Genomic DNA, 8884 nt, shown 5'->3' on the forward strand with positions numbered 1-8884 from the left:
AGAGAGAGAGAGAGAGAGAGAGAGAGAGAGAGTGTGTGAGAGAGAGAAGCTACACAGAAGAATCTCAACTTCTGCCTCTTGTCTTGACTCCAAAACTGGACACTGTCATATGCTTCTCTTATAAGATGCTATTGTCAATGGGGGTGGGTAGGAGGAAGAAATCCTCTTCACCCTTGCTCTATACTCCCAAGAAGGGAAAGGGAAAAATTGAAGAGAAAGTTCTGAGGAACAATGTCCTTCTTTCATAGATACCTCTATTTGCAACTCCCCTCTGCAGCACAAATGATGGCAAAATTGATTCCTCCAAATTTTAGACTTTTTCTCTCTAGGGTAAATCCATTCTCTGTCAATCTTCAACCTAACTTCCTAATCCTTTCATAAGCAAATGGACAAGTTAATATCTGAAAGGTGAATACTATGAAAATGTGCAAATTAGGACACTGAAAAGTGTACAACATTGCACCATATTTTTATAACTTTTTAATTATTTTATCAAGAGAATTTGGTGGACTTGATTGGACAGGGATCCCTTGATTGCTCCCATCCCCACTACACTTAAGACCCTTCAAAAATTGTATCAATGTTTTAATCTCCTACTTAGATTGATTATAATGTTGAGCATAAATGTAATAAAAGAAAATGAAATGGATAACAGAATACAATGGTGGATGTAGTAGCACTCTGCATTTCTTGAGTCAAACATGTTTCACCAGTGTTGGCCTGATGATTGTCTGTATGTTTGATCTGAGGCCTCCCTAGTTGAATTAATAAAAGCTCACCAGTAGCTTCACTGTAGGGTGGTGAACTCTTTGGTGACAGCAGCTATGAAGATAGCATAAAAAGGCCTGAAGTGGTTGTAACCTTTATTAGCGAAAGGGTTAGAAGCTATCTCTCAGTAGAATATAAGTTCCTTGAGGACATTGTTTCATCTTTATATTCCCAGTGCCTTGCACATAAGTGCTTTATATACCTGTTGTACCAAGGACCCACATTAATGAAATCACTGAGCCATAGAAGTATCAAGCTGTTCACCAAGTGTGCCTTGATGACCTTCCACTTGACTTATTTTAATCACCTTTTCTTACTGAGGGAGATAATCTTTAAAAATCTTTGCTATTGCTTTTGGTAAGCATTCATTATTATGGCAACATACTGCCTTGAGCATCTTAAAAATAATAATAGCTAGCATTTATACAAAGTGTCCCTAAAGTCTCGGTGCATTTTTAAGCTTTGATAGCACCAAATTGCACTAAGATATTTGGGGCCTCCTGCATATGGAGTTAAGGGTTGTAAAGCACTTTACAGATGTTATTTCATTTAATCCTCACAACAACCCTTTGATGAGAGTGCTGTTATCTCCATTTTACATGTGTCAAAACTGAACATGAAGGAGATAAAGTGATTTGTCATAAGCCACACAATTAGTGTCCGAAGAAGGATTCACACTCAGGACTAAGTCCTGCATCTAAAGGTATTACAGAATCCATTATGATTAAGGTGTATGTATTTTTTGAGATTCTCCAATAGCAGTGATAGATTTACTTTTATTCATCTTTCTGCTCCTGTACTATCCCCATGGTAACAAAGGTTAAAAAGGTTTGTGAAATAGCTAGCCAAAAATGAAGGGCAACAGCTCTGACTGTGGACCCATGAAAACTACATGGTTCACATAGGAACTGAGTCAATGACTTTGGTCTTTCTCTCAAACTCTCTAGCTACGTGCTCCAACCACTTGATCACATACATGATAAATTTATGTTTATTTAAATCAAATTTTGTAGCTAAAATGCCTTAAATGAAATAAAGCTTCATATATCAGGATCATTTCAAATTATGACTTTTGAGGTGGAGTGAAAAGGTGGGATGATACAGTAACCCCATGAGATAGGGACTCCAAGTCATCTTACAATAAGGAAATACATTCAGAGATGTTAAGCAACTTGCCCATGGTTACACAGTTAGTAAGTATCAAAGGCAGTATTTGAACACAGATGTCTCCTGACACCAGGTCTAGTTCTCTTTCTATATTAAATTGACTACATTGCATTTCAACCATTTGGCATTAAGATCCCTGACAGCTGGTAAGCCAGAGATGAATTTAGATTGAATGATCCTAATTTTTTGTCTTTGAAAACTCACATGTTAACAGTAAAAATGTTGACCTACAATTTCATCACAAGCTTTTAGCATTCGCTTTGAAACCAGCTTAAAGGTATTATTATTATAGAAATGCATCAGGCAAGCTTTTCCAAGCTGTACCATATGGTTTATTCCCTGACATTTGTCCCCCTTGGGTATCTGTTTACACAGAGCTAGACAAATAACTGGCTATTTTAGGTGAAGTCATAATTTTTACCTCAATTATCTTGGTATGTCATTCCTCCCTTACATTTTTCGTGGAAACACATACAACTAATGATCTGGGTAGGTGATGAGTGCCTTGAAATAGAGCTGGAATGCTTCAAAATGAGATTAAAATTTGCAAAAGTTTGATATATTTACTTTTTCTGAACTTATATTTCTTAAAGCTAGTTGTTGAATTCTGCTAGGAAGATCATTTTGACATGGTATTCTTTGGACCAGTCCCAACTCATCAACTAATAAAGTGACATCCCTGAGAAACCTTGGTATTCTTTTATCCAAACTATAATTGGGTCAGAACACATCCAATCTAATCTAAACATAGCCAAATGAAAAAAAAAAAAAAACATCCTGCCTGCAAGGATGTTGCATTCTCCTGGGTTGATTTAAAATATTAACAGGTAAGTTAGTATGCACATAATTTTAAATAGAAGAAAGTCTAGCAAGTAGAGGAATCAGGCTGATGGTGGGGTATAGTAAGCATTGGGTTGCATGAAGATGATGTGGTTCAACATTGGCTTTAGTACTCCAGATATAGTTACTGGTGTCATTCAGAGGGGGCAAATACATGTCAGAATTTACCAGTGTCAATCATTTAATCAACAAGTAGTTATTAACCACCCATGTTGTGTTCAGTACTGTGCTATGAATGGGAAGCAAGCAGGTATCCCTGATTTTCAGATGTATAACTAATAAAATGAATCTGTTTTTGAAAAGCTCTTTGCAAAATACCCTATTAAAAGGTTTACAAATTAGCTGGCCAAAACTGAAGGGTATCAGCTATTGATACAAATTTATAGTTATTTTATATGCTGCATTACTTATGGCTGTGTGTAACTGTATTATTCAAATCAGATTTTCATCAGATAAATCCCTCTCCATGTAACCAGGTTCTTTGGGGAATTTTAATGACTCTGTAGGTAAGTAGTCAAAGTGTCTTCTTTCTAGTAGTGACATGTTTTATTAGCAATCATATGTTATTTAGCACTAACAGTTTCAATAGCTTTTTTGAGAAGTAAATAATTTCCATGGTGAAGTATTTTCATGGTTATCTCTAGGAGTTTGATCAGTAAAACCAAAAAGTGCCTTTATTAAAACATAGAAATTGTCTTTGAAGAATTTGCTTCCTAGGTCTCTTTGTTTTTATTTTCCAATTTGGAAGAATTGAAACTTCTTTTGACAGTCCTTTGTATCACATTGTCTTTCACTGGAACAAATTCCTTTTATCCAGGAACATTTGAATTGGAACTTGATTATTATACCCTCTTGGATTTCAGACCTTCAGCCTTCTAGCCATGAGTAAGTCACAGGGCCTGCTTATGAAAGGATCTTGTTACCTTTGTTGATTTGTTTTGAATTTCCATTGTAGGTTATGTGAACTAACTCGTATAGGTAGCAAATTATAGAGATGTATCATGGTGCAGGAGATAGAGGGCCAGCCTTAGAGCACAGGAGACTTGGATTCAGGTCCAATCTCTAACATGCTAGCTGTGTAACGATGGTCGAGTCAATTAATCTCTCACCACCCCAGGTAAATCTAAGGGTTAATGGATCCCCTAAAGGGCCTATTAATTGATTTCAGGGGCATCTGTGAACCTCAATAGAAAAAAAAATACATTTTTATTTTTAAAGAGTCTTTGGTTTCATTTCTAATCCCATGTATCTTTTATGCATTTAAAAACATTTCTTCTGAGAAAGGCTTCACCTGACTGCCAGAGGGGGTCCATGATATAAAAAAAGATTAAGAACTTGTGACTGTATGTTAATTATGAACTGTCAATGTGTATTAATGTGGGGAGTTTCTAGAACAAGATTTATCTAAACTGATTAAATTACAAGTCTGGACAAAAAATATTTAAATGAATAAATAAAATTGAAAAAAAATGTTGATTGAATGCCTATTAGACTTATTTCTATCCTAGATGTATTAAGATATCTATAAGAATATAGGATGTATATAAAGATTTCTTCAGTAATTTGAAGATAAGTAATTTTGTGGGTATAGTATTTCTCTGTATCCCCAACTCCTATGCAGATGATAACACAAGTGTGGTCAAATAATTCATCACCTCCCACATCTGCTGATGAACCTTCCTGAATTTATCTAGGCTGCTGCTTGGACAAATCTTGTCCATCTATCTATCACAAGGATTGTACCTGAAGCCTTTGTTGTTTTTATCTAGGATCTTCAGAGTTTGTTCTCTTTTGGAATAGTCTTCAAGAACCCAGAGTCACTTCCATGACATATTGAGGTGTCTGATTATCACTTTAACGAAGGTTATAAAAAGAGTATGGACCAAAAACCATACACAATGAAATGGCATGGAGGTTGTGATCTGCATGAATGGAGGGAATAAACACAATGATACATTCATGGGATCCATCTAAGTTCTCAGGGCAAAGTGTTATTTGATACTCGGAGCTATGTTTTGGACAGATAACACATCTGCTATTTGTCTACATTTGTGATTTTATAGTATCATAGGGAACAGAGGTCCAGAAAGTATAAATGATTTGTCCCGGGTCACAGAAGGTAGTAAGACTCATAGGTGGGATTTGATTCAGGTTCCTTGGCTCTGAAGTTAGCATGTTTTCTACTGTGCCATGTTAGGTACTCCTTCACACTGGATATTCCAAAAGTCTTAGCACACTTCTAAGCTTTAGTAGCTTCAGTGACTATCTAATTTATTTAAATGTATAATAGATTAAATGGTGTTATTTAAAACTATTAGACATTTTTAAGCTTCTATATCTTTTCTGTCCAGTCATCCTTGACAGTTTGTGACCCAATTTGGGGTTTTCTTGGCAAAAATACTGGAACGGTTTGCCATTTCCTTCTCTAACTCATTTTACAGATGAGGAAACTGAGGCAGATAGGATTAAGTGAGTTGCCCAGGGTCACACAGCTAGTAAGTGTCTGAGGCTATATTTGAACTTAGGTACATGAATCTTCCCAACTCCAAGTCTGGTATTCTATATACTGCCCCACCTAGCTGCCCCTTTAGCTGAAAAGCAAACTGAAGATTTTGGGACACCCTGTATACTGAAAGGTAGAAGTCAATCTGGTTATAGGGAAGTTGCCCATAATTTTTCTTTCCAAAGTAAAATTTGAATCCATACTCACAACTTAAGTCCTATAGGTCCACTGCCCTGCCGTTGTGATTGCGCTGCTGCTCCCTGCAGCTACAGACAAGGGGCAGCAGAGCTTCCCCTAGCATTCTACTTAAGTGGTTGCTAAAGGTGGAGATCACACCAGTTTGAAATTTGACCCCCTAGACCACCAGCAGGTGCTTTAGGCCATTAGCAGTTGCTTAAGCAGCAGGTTGGGATAGGCTCTGCTGCTGTAGGCTGTAGCTGCTGCTGAGAATGGGTAGGGCTCAGTTGTGGCTACCTGCCATATAAATCGATCTCAATTTAGGAGATTTTTTTTTTTACTTTTTTTTACTTTGGTATTATTTACTTTTTTAACTTTTTTTTTTACATTTAAGGCTTAATGTATGTTTTTTGACATAGAGCTTGTACAGTATGGATTAGTTATGAATTATTGTGAATTTAAAAAAAAACAACACAATTGTATCAAAGTTAACTATTAATTAACACCCGGGTTTGATCATATAATGAATCATCTAGGGGTAATTGCTGTTTCAAGAGAAATACACAAGTAATTCTACTAAACAGTCTGATTTATGTTAAATAGGTGAAATAGAGTTTATTTTAATGCTGGACAGAGAGATATATTTGTCTTTGTATATCCTGGCTATCATCTGATATTTAGCTGGATTTCTGTAAGGTGAAGTATCCTTAGATTTTCCAAACACTGACAGAAAGAAAAATATTAAGTTCTCACCACTGAGAAAAATAGTACTTTCCCCCCTCTTTAGACTAGATCTGAGGTTTAAATGTGCAGCAGAGAGACTTAAAAGCTCTATTATAAAATCTAATACATTGTTTTTGCTTCGACTGGATGGGGAAGAGGTCTAGGTAATGTGTTTTGCTATTGTAAGGTTGGAGAGACCGATTACTTTTGTTGGCCAGATTTGAGGGGGGAGGGGAGCTGAAAGGGGGACCTATGTCATGTGAGAACTTTTTTTTTTCTGTGAGGAGGAAACCATGGGTTTCCTAAGTTTTGACCCTGATTCCTAGTTTAAAATGAATGTTTTGTATTCGTTTTCCCATATGCTTTGGTAATTTTTAAATTTAGTAGTCTGGCAAATATGATGAAAGGGTCCCTTAGAATATGTAACAGCCAGATCCCTTGGGATGGGATTTCAGTACCTGCTTTCCCAGACCTCAGTCCTATCAGCTACTTCTCAGGGGCTAATTGGAAAATGTACTTCATTTAAATGCATTATACTTTTCTTCCCCTCCCATGAAATGAAAGCCATCAAATCCAGAACGGCGATCATTAAATTATCCTTCAGCTCCATTACTAAAATGACCAGCTACTGATGCGACTAAGTAGAAACCGGGAGAGACCGGTGCCACCACTAGGGTTATGGGACAGAAAGGTTAGGTTACCAGTGGCCCTAGCAACCCGTCTTCCCTCCGCAGATGCGAAGCTGTACTTTCCCTCGCCCCCGCCAACTTATCTGTATGGTGACCAAGGATAATACCCGCCAAAGCTTGGTACTTGCATCACTTGTGATAACCACAAAGGGAGCAAAGACTTTTTTTTTTTTTTTTTTTAATTTCTCTGGGTCTGTGTGTGCAGCAGCAGTAGCAGCAGCAGCCGCCGTCGCGCTGTTCGCTTCCAGGAGGGCTAGGGCGAATGCAGTCAGTGCTGCATTCAGAAGCAGTGGCGGGGGGAACAGTGATGTGTGAAGTTGCCAGCCCACAGCGCACCAAGAGCTTTCTGCTACTCAGTTGTTGATGGAGCGGAGTGGTGGTGTCTCCTGCTAAGCAGAGGCGCGGTTGGGCTCCCCATCTTGCCCTCCTGGAGCAAGGGAGAAAGGAGCTGCCGGGGGGCAGTCGGCAATAGGAGCCAAAGGTAGTTTGGGGCCGGCAGCTAAGTTGTGAAATTGAATTGGATGCTGCCTCCGAGCACTACTGAATCGACAAGAACAGATACCCTTGCAGACTAACAACATGCCTGATTGCACTTGAGGCGAATCACTGGGGAGCAAGCTTCTTGCTTGGTACTAGCCATTTATCGCTAAGTAAAGACAAGGAGAAACAAGAGCAGGGCTGTGAGTGATTTCCCTGCAAAGGAGAGAGAGGGATACTCTCTTCTCATGTATACCGTTTTTGTTTTTTTTTTAACAGAAGAATTTCTCAGGTATGTACTCTTCTCTGATTTCTTCTGCCTCCTTTGAATGCATTTGTGTCTTTCTTTTTATTTGTACTTTGATGTGCTCCCTTCTGTAACGCATGTATTTGCAGATGATTCCCTTCCTAACGCTGTCATTCCGTTGATTACAGTGGTTGATGGGCATACTTGTGAATCAGGCTTCATTTCAAAGGTCCCTTACTCATGTAGCCTTCTAACATTGTTTCCTTTTCCCCTCAACTTTCCGTAGAATGCCTGCATAGGAACCAATAGGGTTCCCCCCGCCCCCCGTGGTGGGGGTAGTGGGTATATAGGCATTACTGTGATGATTGAACCACGTTTTAGCTGTGGGACACTTAAAAAATAGAGGAAAGCAGAAAATCAAAGTTAATGGGCTGCTAAGTCCAGCTTAGTAAAGCAAGAAGATGTCATTGGGTTGGGTCACCGTCACCCCACTGTTTTCCTAGTTCACAAAAGCATCAGTGACAAATGAAGCTTTTGTAGCTGGTTCTGCATTTTAGGTTTTGATTAATTGTCCAAGATGAATACTCTGCAGTTTTGCTTTCAGAAAGCATCCTGCTTCAAGTGCATTTTTGAATGTATTTCACAACTATATCAAGATATACAAGAAATATATATTTAACAAATACAAAGAAAAAAAACCCAAACAAAAGAAAAACAACCAAGGTCCATGTTCTATCAGCAGGAGTAATCATTAACTTCTGCAGCTGTATCACCTATACATTGGAAAAACATATATATCTACAATAATGGTAGTATTCCACCCTCAGTTTCTAGATTTAGAAGACAAAACTTAGTTATGCTTTTTTTTACTTTAAAAAAATGGAAGAAGTAGGTAACACATTATATGCCAAAGTGAGTTTTCTTTAAAAAAAATACACAGTGTTGAAATGCTAAGAATTTCATGGTGTCACTTTTGATTGAACAGTAAATTTGGTGTGGGGTTTTGAATCTAGGATTTTTAACCTGTCAAATTGGATGAAAAATTCTGTGATTGACATAAACACCCATTGATCAATCTCATAAAATCTTTTGAAAATTAATTGTTGACACACATATTTGAGGATGAGGTAGGAAACAATGAAAACAGGGGAAAGTTTGCTCAGTTTTATCATTTTTTTTCAAGAATACATAGATCTGCCAGAGAAAGAATACTCACATTGCTAACCACGACCTAGTAGAATCAAGAGTTAATAGTAGAGTTCAAGAAACTGAATTACTAAGTTCCATTACTCT

The 8884-nt window shown here is 37.7% G+C and overlaps 1 pseudogene; it reads right to left on the bottom strand.

Annotated features, from left to right (window-relative positions):
* LOC114027003 overlaps positions 1 to 7507 on the bottom strand; it is a 62847-nt pseudogene extending 55340 nt beyond the window's left edge.
* Positions 7508 to 8884: the final 1377 nt, after the last annotated feature.

Source organism: Vombatus ursinus, unplaced genomic scaffold, assembly GCF_900497805.2.
Source record: "Vombatus ursinus unplaced genomic scaffold, bare-nosed wombat genome assembly UNPS02014848.1, whole genome shotgun sequence".
Taxonomy (NCBI): domain Eukaryota; kingdom Metazoa; phylum Chordata; class Mammalia; order Diprotodontia; family Vombatidae; genus Vombatus; species Vombatus ursinus.